Genomic DNA, 13,377 nt, shown 5'->3' with positions numbered 1-13,377 from the left:
CCCCACCCCTGACCATTCTGTAGCAACTCTCTCTTGCTGTTTCCAAATCATAACTAAAACATCTTAGAAATTATCCAACCCAAATTTAAAATAACAGTCATTAGTGCTTACTTTGAGTATAGGACTCAAATTCCAGCTTCTCAATTTAGCACACATCATCCCTGATAGAATGTACATAGAACCTTTTTATTGCTGGTAATAACTCTTCTCATGACAGCCCTCCCTTTCCCTGTTTTTCTGTCACAAGTGGCCTCGTAATGAAAGATCAGTATCTCAATCTGGTGAAAGTTGTATCGAAACAAAAATACAAAATGAAATCAGCAATATATGTATCACAATCCATTTGAAGTAACTGTCCTCTCTTATTGATGTATATTTTCTCTTCTATATGCAGACTGACCACAGTACCTCTGTATATTTACCCAAAAACCAGGACCACAGGGAACTGGTAATTTTCCCTTCGAACACATGATTTAAAAACAACATTTTGAAACAAAAATGAGCTAATTCGAATAACTAATCAACATAGAATTACAACTCTTTTTAACTAGCTATGGAAATAATATATCAAAGTAATAGTACAATTTTAATAGAGACGGGTGTTTCTCATTCATTTTATAATTAAATCACACTTGGTTCCGATCATTTCTAGTGAGATTGATAAGGCCTCACCAGAATGTCAGGATACAGGGCATTCAACACCATTAAAATACTTCCTCTTCCATTTCTTCCCCTGTCCTTCGGAACCCATTTCACAACCGTAGTATCTCATCCTTCTGCATACCCAATTTAAAACTGAATTGAAAAGGCCCCATCCAAAATACACCCCACAGTATCAAGACCACTAATGCACATTTGTAACCAGTAAATGTTGTGTGCGTGCTGGTGAACCGTAGGTCCAGAACACACATGAATTGGCCTCACTGGCTTAAATCAGCACACATTCATTCACACATAGGTGTTCCTTTTGTCCAGGTGGGAAAGGGCAGTATGGAGTGAAATAAAGATTGCTGTGGATCTGTTGTGGTGATATGCAAAATGGAGTGGGTCTAGGGTTTCTGGGATAATGGTGCTGATGTGAGCCATGACCCGCCTTTCAAAGCACTTCATGGCTACAGACGTGAGTGCTACTGGTCTGTAGTCATTTACACAGGTTACCTTAGTGTTCTTGGGCACAGGCACCATGGTGGTCTGCTTAACCTTTTGCGTGCAGGGGGCAGTATTTTAGTTTTTGGCTAAAGAACGTACCCATTTGAAACTGTCGATTTCTCAGCCCCAGAAACTAGATTATGCGTATAATTGTCAGATTAGGATGGAAAACACTCTAAAGTTTCCAAAACTGTCAAAATATTGTCTGTGAGTATAACAGAACTGATATTGCAGGCAAAAGCCTAAGAAAAATCCAATCAGGAAGTGACTCATGTTTTGAGACCGTTGTGTTCCTATGCACCTCTATTGGCCACTGAAAGGGATATAAAACCAGATTCCTTTTTCTACATATTCCCTAAAGTGTCTACAGCATTGTGACGTAGTTTCACGCCTTTATGTTGAACAATGAGCGTAAACGACTACATTTCGTAAGTGACCTGTGGAAAATCCAATCAAGGAAGTGCCTCTTATTTTGAAAACTCTCTGTTCCTATGCATGCCTATCCTCCATTTAAAGGGATATCAACCAGATTCCTTTTTCTATGACTTCCCTAAGGTGTCAACAGTCTTTAGACATAGTTTGACTTTTATTTTGAAAAATGAGCGCTGTGACTTTTGATTTTGACCCCCCCCCCCCCCGCGCTTCGTTCAGGGATATATTATTCCATTTCTGTTAGTCACATGTCTGTGGCACTTGAGTTTATGTCTCAGTGGTTTAATCATGTTATGTTCATACAAAAATGTACACATGTTAAGTTTGCTGACAATAAACGCAGTTGACAGTGAGAGGATGTTTCTTGTTTTGCTGAGTTATATATATATATATATATATATATATATATATATATATATATCTGATGATTTAAAAAAAATCTGAATATTGTCCATTTTTGCTAATAAATTATTTTATTATTTATTTTACTTATCCGTATTATTATTGGGTAATTATTGGGACAGTGAAGCATTTTTATTCTTACGGCTCTATACTTCAAAAGTTTGTATTTGAAGTCAAACAATGGCTATACTAACAAATATCATTCCCCCAAGATATGCTAACGATCTTGATCTTTAATTGTGTGCGGCCATGGAAACCAATTTCAGAGGCAGTTTGGAACTCGGTGGGGAGTGTTGCAGCCGAGGACAGAAGATTTTTACGTGCTACGTGTTTCAGCACTCGGCGGTCCCATTCTGTGAGCATGTGTGACCTACCACTTCGCAGCTGAGACGATGTTGCTCCTAGATGTTTCCACTTCACAATAACAGCACTTACAGATGACCGGGGAAGCTCTAGCAGGGCAGAAATTTGACAAACTGACTTGTTGGAAAGGCAGCATCCTATGACGGTGCCACGTTAAAAAATCACTGACCTCTTCATTAAGGCCATTCTTTTGTCAATGTTTATCTATGGAGATTGCATGGCTGTGTGCTTGATTTTGTACACCTGTCAGCGACAGGTGTGGTTGAAATAGTAGAATCCAATAATTTGTAGGGGTGTCCAGATACCTTTATATAAATAGTGTATTAACCCCATGTATACATGTAACGATCCTCTTCATCTGATGAAGAGTAGTCAGGATCAGACCAATACGCAGCGTGGTAAGTGTCCATAATTTGTATTTTATTAAATCAACTGAACACTGACCAAAACAACAACGAACACTGACCAAAACAACAACGAGCACGACCGACCAAACAAAACAGTTCTGTATGGTGAAAACAACTACCCACAAACACAGGTGGGAAAAGGCTACCTAAGTATGGTTCTCAATCAAAGACAACGATAGACAGCTGCCTCTGATTGAGAACCACAACCGGCAAAACACATAGAACTAGACAACATAGAACACAACATAGAATGCCCATCCCAACTCACGCCCTGACCAACCAAAATAGAGACATAAAAAGGATCTCTAAGGACAGGGCGTGACAATACATTGTACAATGTTGGTATTATAGCCCAATGTCACTATTAAATACAGATATGAAAGGAATGTATAGTTATAGTTCTAGAAATCTACTTTTTAAATGTTTCTTCGACTTTAATGGGAAGGGATTAAAATATACATATTTTTCCACACATCATCGCCAATATATAACAAATATATAATCACAACATTGTTTGTCAGCTAAAAACATGTTGTAATTAGTATACAATATTATGTTGATATTGTATATACAATTTGTGTTTCATTTAACCTTTTTTAAGCAAAGAGTCATGTTGATACCAAGGTCTCTTTTGCAGATGAGCCTTACATGAACACATCAATAAACAATAATTACACTATTCTAGCCTCTATTTTGTCTTACAGAGCGTGATACAGGGCAGTTTCCCAGCCCTGTGGAGGTAAAGGAGGGGCTGCACCAACCCAGTAATCACATTGATGATGAAACAAATGTTAGATGCCAAAATAAAATCCCCATCAGTCAAACAACCTTTTAAAGGTATAAATACCTCATAAGGAAGATAATTCACCATCATAGCCACCATGATAATCAAAATGATCCTAAAAGCCCTCATCTTCATGTCATTTCGCCCCTCCCTCTCCCCTTCCGCTGGCCCGGGACGTTTCAGAGCCCTGAGGACTGAGAGGCAGCAGAATAGCTTCAACAAAAACAACATCAGAACCTCACCCCAGTAAACATTATATACAACATATCTTTCATTCACCAGCACAAAGAACAGACAGGATCCAAGAACCATCAGCCAGACAACACTACAACAGCCCACCCTGTATCTCAGGGGTTTGTACTTCAGGAAGACCACAGGGTGGACCACCGCCAGGTAGCGCTCTAAACAGATACAGCTTTGAAACAGAGGACGACCGGTGAAAAGAAAACCATAAGAAAATAACAAGAAGTACAAGACAACGAATGAGGGGTCGTGCAGCTTGATGAAATAAAAGATAGCAGACAGGGAGAAGAGGACCTCAGTCACGGCCAGGTTGAGAAAGAAGACCTCTGAAGCCATCGTCCCTCCCACTTCAGTCCCCGCTTCAGTCACTATCAGCCATAGAATGTAGACATTAGTGGGGAGACCCAGGATGATGTTGATTGCAAAGGAAGCAGTGCTGATTGATGTGAGTTGGGCAAAGTAGACAGCCAGTAGATCTTCAGGAAGGGAAGAGTTGGTAGCTGGAGTTGAAGTATTCATCTCATCTCTTGGTGTAGTTCTGAAGTGTGAAGGAGGCTGAGAGAGAGAGAGAGAGAGAGAGAGAGAGAGAGAGAGAGAGAGAGAGAGAGAGATGCATTAAATTAACTGTCAACACCAGATCATACAATATACACATACATTTAAATAACCTTTTATGGTGTTTCCTCAATACTAACTGAAAAGTCTAATTCCTGTAAGATATTCATATAAAGCATGCATAAAATATACCTAATACATTTTTTCCTGCTAAAATAAGTCAGAATTCCAGAACAAAAGGGAACTGAATTCTTATTTTAAAGCAACAATTCTGATTTTGAAGAGGAAAAAAACAATTTCAAACCTTGACTGATGGAGCTCTTGTCTCTCCTGGAAAGTCTGTGTCCATCAAGAAGTGAATGTTGGTTCATACACAACAGACACAACATAACAGGGGGAAAACATATGGAAATGGAGGAGGTACTTTCTAATCTCATCCAATGAGAATGCTCACCTTTGTTTTTTAAACCCATTCAAAACATGTCCTGAACACAAGTCAGGTCTATTAGTCTCAGCTTGAACACCTGTGAATCACAAACAGGTGCAGCAAGTCATTACACCTATGCAAATGACTGTGTTTAACAGAACCAAATGGCCATACACAGCCTATGATTAATCGAAGAGGTTGTGAAACCTCACACTGCAGGCCTTAATGCTGAAATCTGTTTTGTTTTTCAAATCAGTTTTAGAATACTGACTGTCCAAGAAAGTTATACAAGTGACCAGATCGGATTTGTGTGTGGTCAGACAGCAGTCATTTCTTCTCTAGTTGTCATAATGATGACGGGTGTGAACGCTGTGATGTAGGCTGATTGGTGCTCGTGCTTCCTGTCACTTGGAAGTGATGTAGCAAGCTAAGGTGACAACATTGCCTGCCTTGGACATTTCCCTTTTATTTTTTTACCTTTATTTTACTAGGCAAGTCAGAACAAATTATTTTTTTCAATGATGGCTTAGGAACAGTGTGTTAACTGCCTGTTCAGGGGCAGAGCGACAGATTTGTACCAGATTTGAACTTGCATCCTTTCGGTTACGAGTCCAATGCTCTAACCTCTAGGCTACCCTGCCCCCCCAATTTGCTTTGATTGTTCAAAATCATAGTGTAAGAACACTTTTACAGCCTCAAAGGATAAGACGATCCAACTTTCAAACTAGTCATTTTTGGCTAGGCACATCTGTCAACTACCTAGCTAGGTAGCAGTTTAGCTGTGTAGCACATTCACTCATTTGTTTGTAAACAATTAACAAGCCAGTTCGATACCACATATTCTTGTCAAAACTGTCAACATAGTAGCTAGCAATCAACAACATATGTGAAATAAGTATAAAAATCACTTGTTGGCAAATAAATCAGATTTGCCTGTTCAAATAAAGGTTGCATGGCCAGGGATCAGATTTGTGTCTGATTTCAAATCACACATGAAGGAGGTTTGAAATGGCTTCAAATATCTGATTTCATGTGCTTTTTGGCTGTTGAGACTACAGGAAAAATAATAGATTCGAATCAGATATGCAAAAAAATATGGATTTGAGTCACTTCAAACGTGAACAAGGCTTAATTGACATCACCTATGCATTAGCTAGAGACATGGGAGTTCCTAACCATGTGATGTGGCCGTATATACAGATATAGTTGACATTTTAGCAGACACTCTTATCCAGAGCAACTTACAGTAGTAGTGAGTACATGCTCTAACTTTTTCAGACTTTTACCGCATGTGAATCAACCCCACAGGCCCGGCATTGCAATGCTCTACCAACTGTGCCACACAGGACCCATGTTTAGTTTAGCAAGTGTACACTACCGTTCAAAAGTTTGGGGTCACTTAGAAATGTCCTTGTTTATGAAAGAATGAAAGAACATTTTTTGTCCATTAAAATAAAATAGATCAGAAAAACAGTGTTAATGTTGTAAAAGACTATTGTAGCTGGAAACGGATGATTTTTAATTGAATATAGGCGTACAGAGGCCCATTATCAACAACCATCACCCCCGTGTTCCAATGGCACGTTGTGTTAGCTAATCCAATTTTATAATTTTTTTTATTTTATTTATTTATTTTTTTAATTTTACCCCTTTTTCTCCCCAATTTCGTAGTATCCAATTGTTGTAGTAGCTACTATCTTGTCTCATCGCTACAACTCCCGTACGGGCTCGGGAGAGACGAAGGTTGAAAGTCATGCGTCCTCCGATACACAACCAACCAAGCTGCTGCTTCTTTAACACAGCGCACATCCAACCCGGAAGCCAGCCGCACCAATGCGCCGGAGGAAACACCGTGCACTGGCTAGCGTACACTGCGCCCAGCCCGCCACAGGAGTCGCTGGTGCGCGATGAGACAAGGACACCCCTACCGACCAAGCCCTCCCTAACCCGGGCGACGCTAGGCCAATTGTGCGTTGCCACACGGACCTCCCGGTCACGGCCGGTTACGACAGAGCCTGGGCGCGAACCCAGGACTCTGATGGCACAGCTGGCGCTGCAGTACAGCGCCCTTAACCACTGCGCCACCACTCTGATGGCACAGCTGGCGCTGCAGTACAGCGCCCTTAACCACTGCGCCACCCAGGAGGCCCAAGTTTATCATTTTAAAAGGCTAATTGATAATTATAAATCCCAGGCAGATTAGACATAGATTAGACATCACTTCCAAGATGGCAAAGCAGCAAGACATCTTTGTTTTTGTCCCATGTTTTGTCCCATGTAAATATTCAGCTTATTTCATTTTTCAGTAAACATTTTAGAATTAAATATACCTTCCTGCAACCCACCTCACCCAACGTGGTACGGATCTGCTATTTGTTTTTGACTTTATAACTGGAACCTCCATAAGAGGCTAGCATTCAGAGGCTTGTTAGCCACTGCTAGCAGTATTTACCTTTAGCACAGACACCAGCCGCTTTAGCCCGGAAAATATCTGCCAGTCTGCACAGCGCGATATCAGCCCTGAGCACATCGGACTGCTTTTTTCCACCCACACTATATCACCAGATTCCTGCCGCAAACTCTGGACCATTTCACTGGATCATCGCAGCTAGCTAGCTGCTACCGAGTGGCTATCGTGGCTAATGCCCTTGTCCAGAAGCAAGCACCAGCTAGCCTCGAGCTACGCCCATTCCCCTGGCTAGCAAACGAAGTACACCAACTACAATACCTGTCTTGCCAATTGGCCTGGACCGTTTTCTCGACACGGAGCCCTGCCGATCCATCACAACTGGTCTGCTGAAGTATTTAGGCTGATGTGCTCTAAACCGGCCTCTGCGTCGTTGTTGTCGTTCTGGACCCAGCTAATAGCCCCGGTCCGCTAACTCTGAGGGCCATGTCTCCCACTTGCCTAGCGTAGTGACGACTGCCGAGCAGCTCCCTGTTTCGTCCATTGCTGCTTATTGGACAATATGATCACTCGGCTACACAGCTGATGCCTACTGGACTCTTCATTAACACAGTACTTCATTTTGTTTATCTGTCGGCCCCAGCCTCGACCTCAGGCCCTGTGTGTATTTAACTGACCAGCTCTGTCCATTCATCGCCATTTACCCGTTTGTGTTGTCTTAGCTGTTTACCCATTGTTGTCTTAGCCCTCCCAATCAACACCTGTGATTGCTTTATACCTCCCTCTAATGTCAATATGGTGTGTATACTGATGTTTAGGGTAGCCCTCATTGTTTTGTTATACTGCGGAGCCCCTAGTCCCGCTCTACATGCCTCGGTTAGCTCCCTTGCCCCACCCCCCAAACATGCGGGGACCGCACCCAGTTTAACTGGCACTTCCAGAGATGCAGCCTCTCTCATCATCACTCAATGCCTAGGTTTACCTCCATTGTACTCGCACCCGACCATGCTCTTGTCTGTGATTATGTCCTGAATCTATCCTACCACGCCCAAAAGTCTCCTCCTTTTACTCTCTGTTCCAAACGCACCAGACCAGCTCGTATAGCCTTTAGCCGCACCCTTATTCTACTCCTCCACTGTTCATCTGGTGATGTAGTGGTTAACTCAGGCCCTGTGTGTCCCCAGGCTCTCATTTGTTGAGTTGTCTAACCGTAAAAGCCTTGGGTTCATGCACATTAGCATAATAAGCATTCTCCTTAAGTTTGCTTTATTCACTGCTTTAGCACACTCCGCAAACCATGATGTCCTAGCTGTGTCTGAATCCTGGCTTCGGAAGGCCACCAAAAATTCTGAAAGTCCATCCCCAATTACAACATTTTTCATCAAGATAGAACTGCTGAAGGGGTGTAGTTGTAATCTACTGTAGAGATAGCCTGCAGAGTTCTGTCCTACTATCCATTTCTATGCACAAACAGTTCGAGCTACTACTTTTAAAAATCCATCTCTCCAGAAATAAGTATCTCACTGTTGGCGCTTATTATAGACCCCCCTCAGCTCCCAGCTGTGCCCTGGACACCATATGTGAATTGATTGCCCCCATTTATCTTCAGATTTCGTACTGTTAGGTGACCTAAACTGGGATATGCCTAACTTCTAGCGTCCCACCTGGCCAACATCCTGTGAAATGGCAGAGCGCTGAATTCAAATGAAATATCTATGAATATTAAACTTTCATGAAATCACAAGTGCAATACCTTAAAATAAAGCTTAACTTGTTGTTATTCCAGCCAAGGTGTCAGATTATATCCATATCCTAGCTTCTGGGCCTGAGAAACAGGCAGTTTACTTGGCCCTTGGTTCAGTACAGACTTGACTGACCTTGACCAGCAATAAAACATTCTGTGGCGCACTGCACTATCTTTGAATAGTCCCTGCGATACGCAACTTTTCAGCGAAGTCAGGTACTAATATACACAGTCAGTTAGGAAAGCAAAGGCTAGCTTTTTCAAACAGAAATTTGCATCCTGCAGCACTAACTCCAAAAGGTTTTGGGACACTGTAAAGTCCATGGCTAATAAGAGCACCTCCTCTCAGCTGCCCACTGCACTGAGGCTAGGAAACACTGTAACCAACGATAATAAAGAATTTCAATAAGCATTTCTCTACTGCATCTCTATTGGATGCAGTCTATCACAGTGCCATCTGTTTTGTCACCAAAGCCCCATATATTATCCACCATTGCGACCTGTGTGCTCTCGTTGACTGGTCCTCGCTACGTATTCGTCGCCAAACCCACTGGCTCCAGATCATCTATAAGTCTTTGCTAGGTAAAGCTCCGCCTTATCTCAACTCACTGGTCACCATAGCAACACCTACCTGTAGCACGCGCTCCAGTAGGTATATTTCACTGGTCATCCCCAAATCCAACACCCACTTTGGCCGCCTTTCCTTCAAGTTCTCTGCTGCCAATGACAGGAGCGAATTGCAAAAATTACTGAATTTGGAGACTTATATCTCCCTTACTAACTTCAAGCATCAGCTGTCAGAGCAGCTTTGCAATCGCTGCAGCTGTACACAGCCCATCTGTAAATAGCCCATCCAACCAACTACCTACCTCATCCCCATATATATGTATACTTTTTTCTGCTCTTTTGCACACCAGTATTTATACCAGTATTTACACTTGCACATCCTCATCTGCGAATCTATCACTCGTGTTAATTGCTAGAATATAATTACTTCGCCACTATTGCCTATTTACTGCCTAACCTCCTTACTTAATTTGCACACACTGTATACAGATTTTCTATTGTGTTGTTGACTGTACGTCCCATGTGTAACTGTGTTGTTGTTTTTGTCGCACTGCTTTGCTTTATCTTGGCCAGGTCGCAGTTGTAAATGGGTACTTGTTCTCAACTGGCCTACCTGGTTAAATAAAGGTGAAATAAATATAAATAAAATAGGGATCAAAAATTGGTTTATGGTTAAATGTAGGGGTCAATTTTAGGCTTAGTGGTTGGGTTTAGCATTAACTTTAGGGATATGGTAAGGGTTAGGTGTAAATTTAATGCTAGCATTAAGGTTAAGGTTAGGCAAATCATGGTTATTGTATCCACCTTTCAGAACCGTACAGAATCTGCCAGTCGTATATTCACTACCTACAGTTTAGTTATCTCTTCATTCGACACACAGTATAAAATAGTAGCCTTGACAAGTATGTATTCAACCAGTACATAACCAAAAACTGGTTGAATCCACGTTGTTTCCAAGTCATTTCATCCCCCCAACAATCAATGTGATGACGTTGAATCACAGTGGAAATCTCATTGGATTTGCAAAAACACTTTCCATGACAGACTGACCAGGTGAAAGCTATGATCCATTGTTCATGACATTTGTTAAATCCACTTCAATCAGTGTAGATAAAGATGAGGACACCTGTTAAATTAGGATTTTTATGCTTTGAGACAATTGAGACATGGATTGTTAATGTATGCCATTCAGAGGGTGAATGGGCAAGGCAAAAGATTGAAGTGCCTTTGAAAAGGATTACGGTCACGCTCAACTGTTTCCTGTGTGTGTCAACGATGGTCCACCACCCTAAGGTAATCCAGCCAACTTGACACAACAGTAGGAATCATTGGAGTCAACATGGCCCACGCTTTCGATACCTTATGGGGTCCATGCCCCAACAAATTGAGTCTGCTCTGAAGGCAAAAGGGGATACAACTCAATATAAGGAAGGCATTCCTAATGTTTTATACACTCACAAAGTCATCAGGATAGTACAATGCTTGTGCCCATAGAATATAATAACTAGAACGGACTTTCCCAATTAAATCAACGTTCTGTGATGGGTGTACCGGTGGCCGTATTGAGTGTACCCAGTTATATTTCTATGGTTGTGCCACCTCTCCCTCACTGCCCCCTGAGGCAGCAGGGTAGATTCCCAGACCTGTGGAGGTAGAAGAGGGACTGCACCAACCCACAGAACACCAGGAGGAACATGTTGATGGCATCAAGCAAGCAGAACACTTCAGCTCTGATGGAGTCTTATAGCAGGTACATGACTGCTCTTGGGTAGGTTGTTGATCAACATCATTGTGAACGCTCTCTTCTTCATGGCCTTCTTCTCCCTCTCCCCTCCCCCTCTTCTCTCCATCTCTCCCTGCCCTGGCGTGGGACGCTTCAGGACATGGACGATGGAGAGGCTGCAGAATAGATTGACTGATAGGAGGTGCAGGATGTTGGTGAGGAAGCAGTGGATGGGTAACTGAGGAGTGTAGAGGGAAACAGCAGTCCCTGTGAACATCAGCGTGACCCCCCAGGCCCCGGCCGACCCGACCCACCCTGTACCTTAAGGGTTTGTACTTCATATAGACCACAGGGTGGACCACCGCCTGGTAGCACTCCACACAGATGCTGCACTGGAACTCATGTGAATGGCAATGATGTGGTAAAAAGACAGTTATGCAGCCCTGCAAGAGAGAGTTAAAGAGAGAGAGAGTTAAGGAGAGAGAGAAAGAGTTAACGAGAGAGAGAGAGCATTACAAAGAGAGAGAGATGAGAGGTGTTAGGTTTGCGCCAGACATAGCGGTTTTCTTGATGACCAAAGAGCTCAATTTTAGTCTTATCTGACCAGAGTACCTTCTTCCATATGTTTGCGGAGTCTCCCACGTGCTTTTGGCATCAGACAGGAGACGCGTCCAACCATGATATATACTGGTAAGATTTTCCGATATTACACGTTTCTAATTTTGACAGAAAGCGGTTTCATTTCAAGTGTACTGTTAGCTAGCAAACGTTAGCTTGCTGGGTCGCTAGCTAACGTTATGTGTATGATCTCATTCTTCGTATCTAAGACACTTTTGCTTGACTAGTCAAAGCCATAGAACCTGGTGGTTAGCTACCTGCAGATTCATGCAGGGTAGAAACATCATGAGTTGTGATGATGGTCCATTGTTTAGCTAGCTACCTACATGTCTTAACAAAAAATTCACATTTTGACAAAGTATTTTCATCTCCAGTTAAAGTGTACTGTTAACTAGCTAGCTAACGTTAGCTGGCTGGCTCGGTAACTAATGTTATGTCATGCATTGGGATTCATTGTTTACCCAGCTAGCTATCTTCCTACATTTCTTAACAAAAGTGTGCCAGAGCGCAGAATAACTGATGCATTTTTGAACACTCAACATGACCGGTTTCAGTGCAAGTCATTCATTTGTTGCCAGCAGCACAGGTACAGTCACTAATGCTCTGGATAACGTGAACAAATCCTAACCAGCTCTGCTAGAGCAAGGAAAATGGTCAGAGTGGGGTGTTCTCTCATTTTGTGTCTGGAAGTAGCTAGCCAGTGTTTTCCAGTTAGCTTGGGTGCTTGACTATATTTGTGAGGTTAGAGCTTTTGGAACAACTCTACTTATTGGCCAGAGAGTCCAGTGTGCACTCTGAACGCGAATCCACAGATGTTCAGTGAGCTGTTCTCTCTCTCTTAGATGTCTGTGTCACACCCTGACCATAGTTTACTTTGTATGTTTCTATGTTTTGGTTGGTCAGGGTGTGATCTGAGTGGGCATTCTATGTTACATGTCTAGTTTGTCCAGTTCTATGTTCGGCCTGATATGGTTCTCAATCAGAGGCAGGTGTTCGTCATTGTCTCTGATTGGGAACCATATTTAGGTAGCCTGGGTTTCACTGTGTGTTTGTGGGTGATTGTTCATGTCTATGTGTTTTCACCAGATAGGCTGTTTAGGTTTTCGTTACGTTCTTTATTTTTGTAGTGTTTGTATTGATTCGTGTTTTACGTTTGTTTATTAAAACATGGATCGCAATCGACACGCTGCATTTTGGTCCGACTCTCCTTCTCATCAAGAAAACCGTTACAGAATCACCCACCACCAACGGACCAAGCAGCGTGTCAACAGGCAGCAACAGCAGCGTAAAGAGGAATGGACATGGGAGGACGTTTTGGATGGCAAGGGCTGTTACACTTGGGAGGAGATACTAGCTGGAAGAGATCGCCTCCCATGGGAACAGGTGGAGGCACTTAGGAGAGCAGAGGCAGCCGGAGAGAGGAGCCGGCGATATGAGGGAACACGGCTGGCAAGGAAGCCCGAGAGGCAGCCCCAAAAATTTCTTGGGGGGGGGCTAACAGGGAGTATGGCTACGCCAGGTAGGAAACCTGGGCAGACTCCCTGTGCTTACCGGGG

The sequence above is a fragment of the Oncorhynchus mykiss genome, chromosome 10, assembly GCF_013265735.2.
Source record: "Oncorhynchus mykiss isolate Arlee chromosome 10, USDA_OmykA_1.1, whole genome shotgun sequence".
Lineage (NCBI taxonomy): Eukaryota > Metazoa > Chordata > Actinopteri > Salmoniformes > Salmonidae > Oncorhynchus > Oncorhynchus mykiss.
This window is presented reverse-complemented; position numbering follows the sequence as displayed.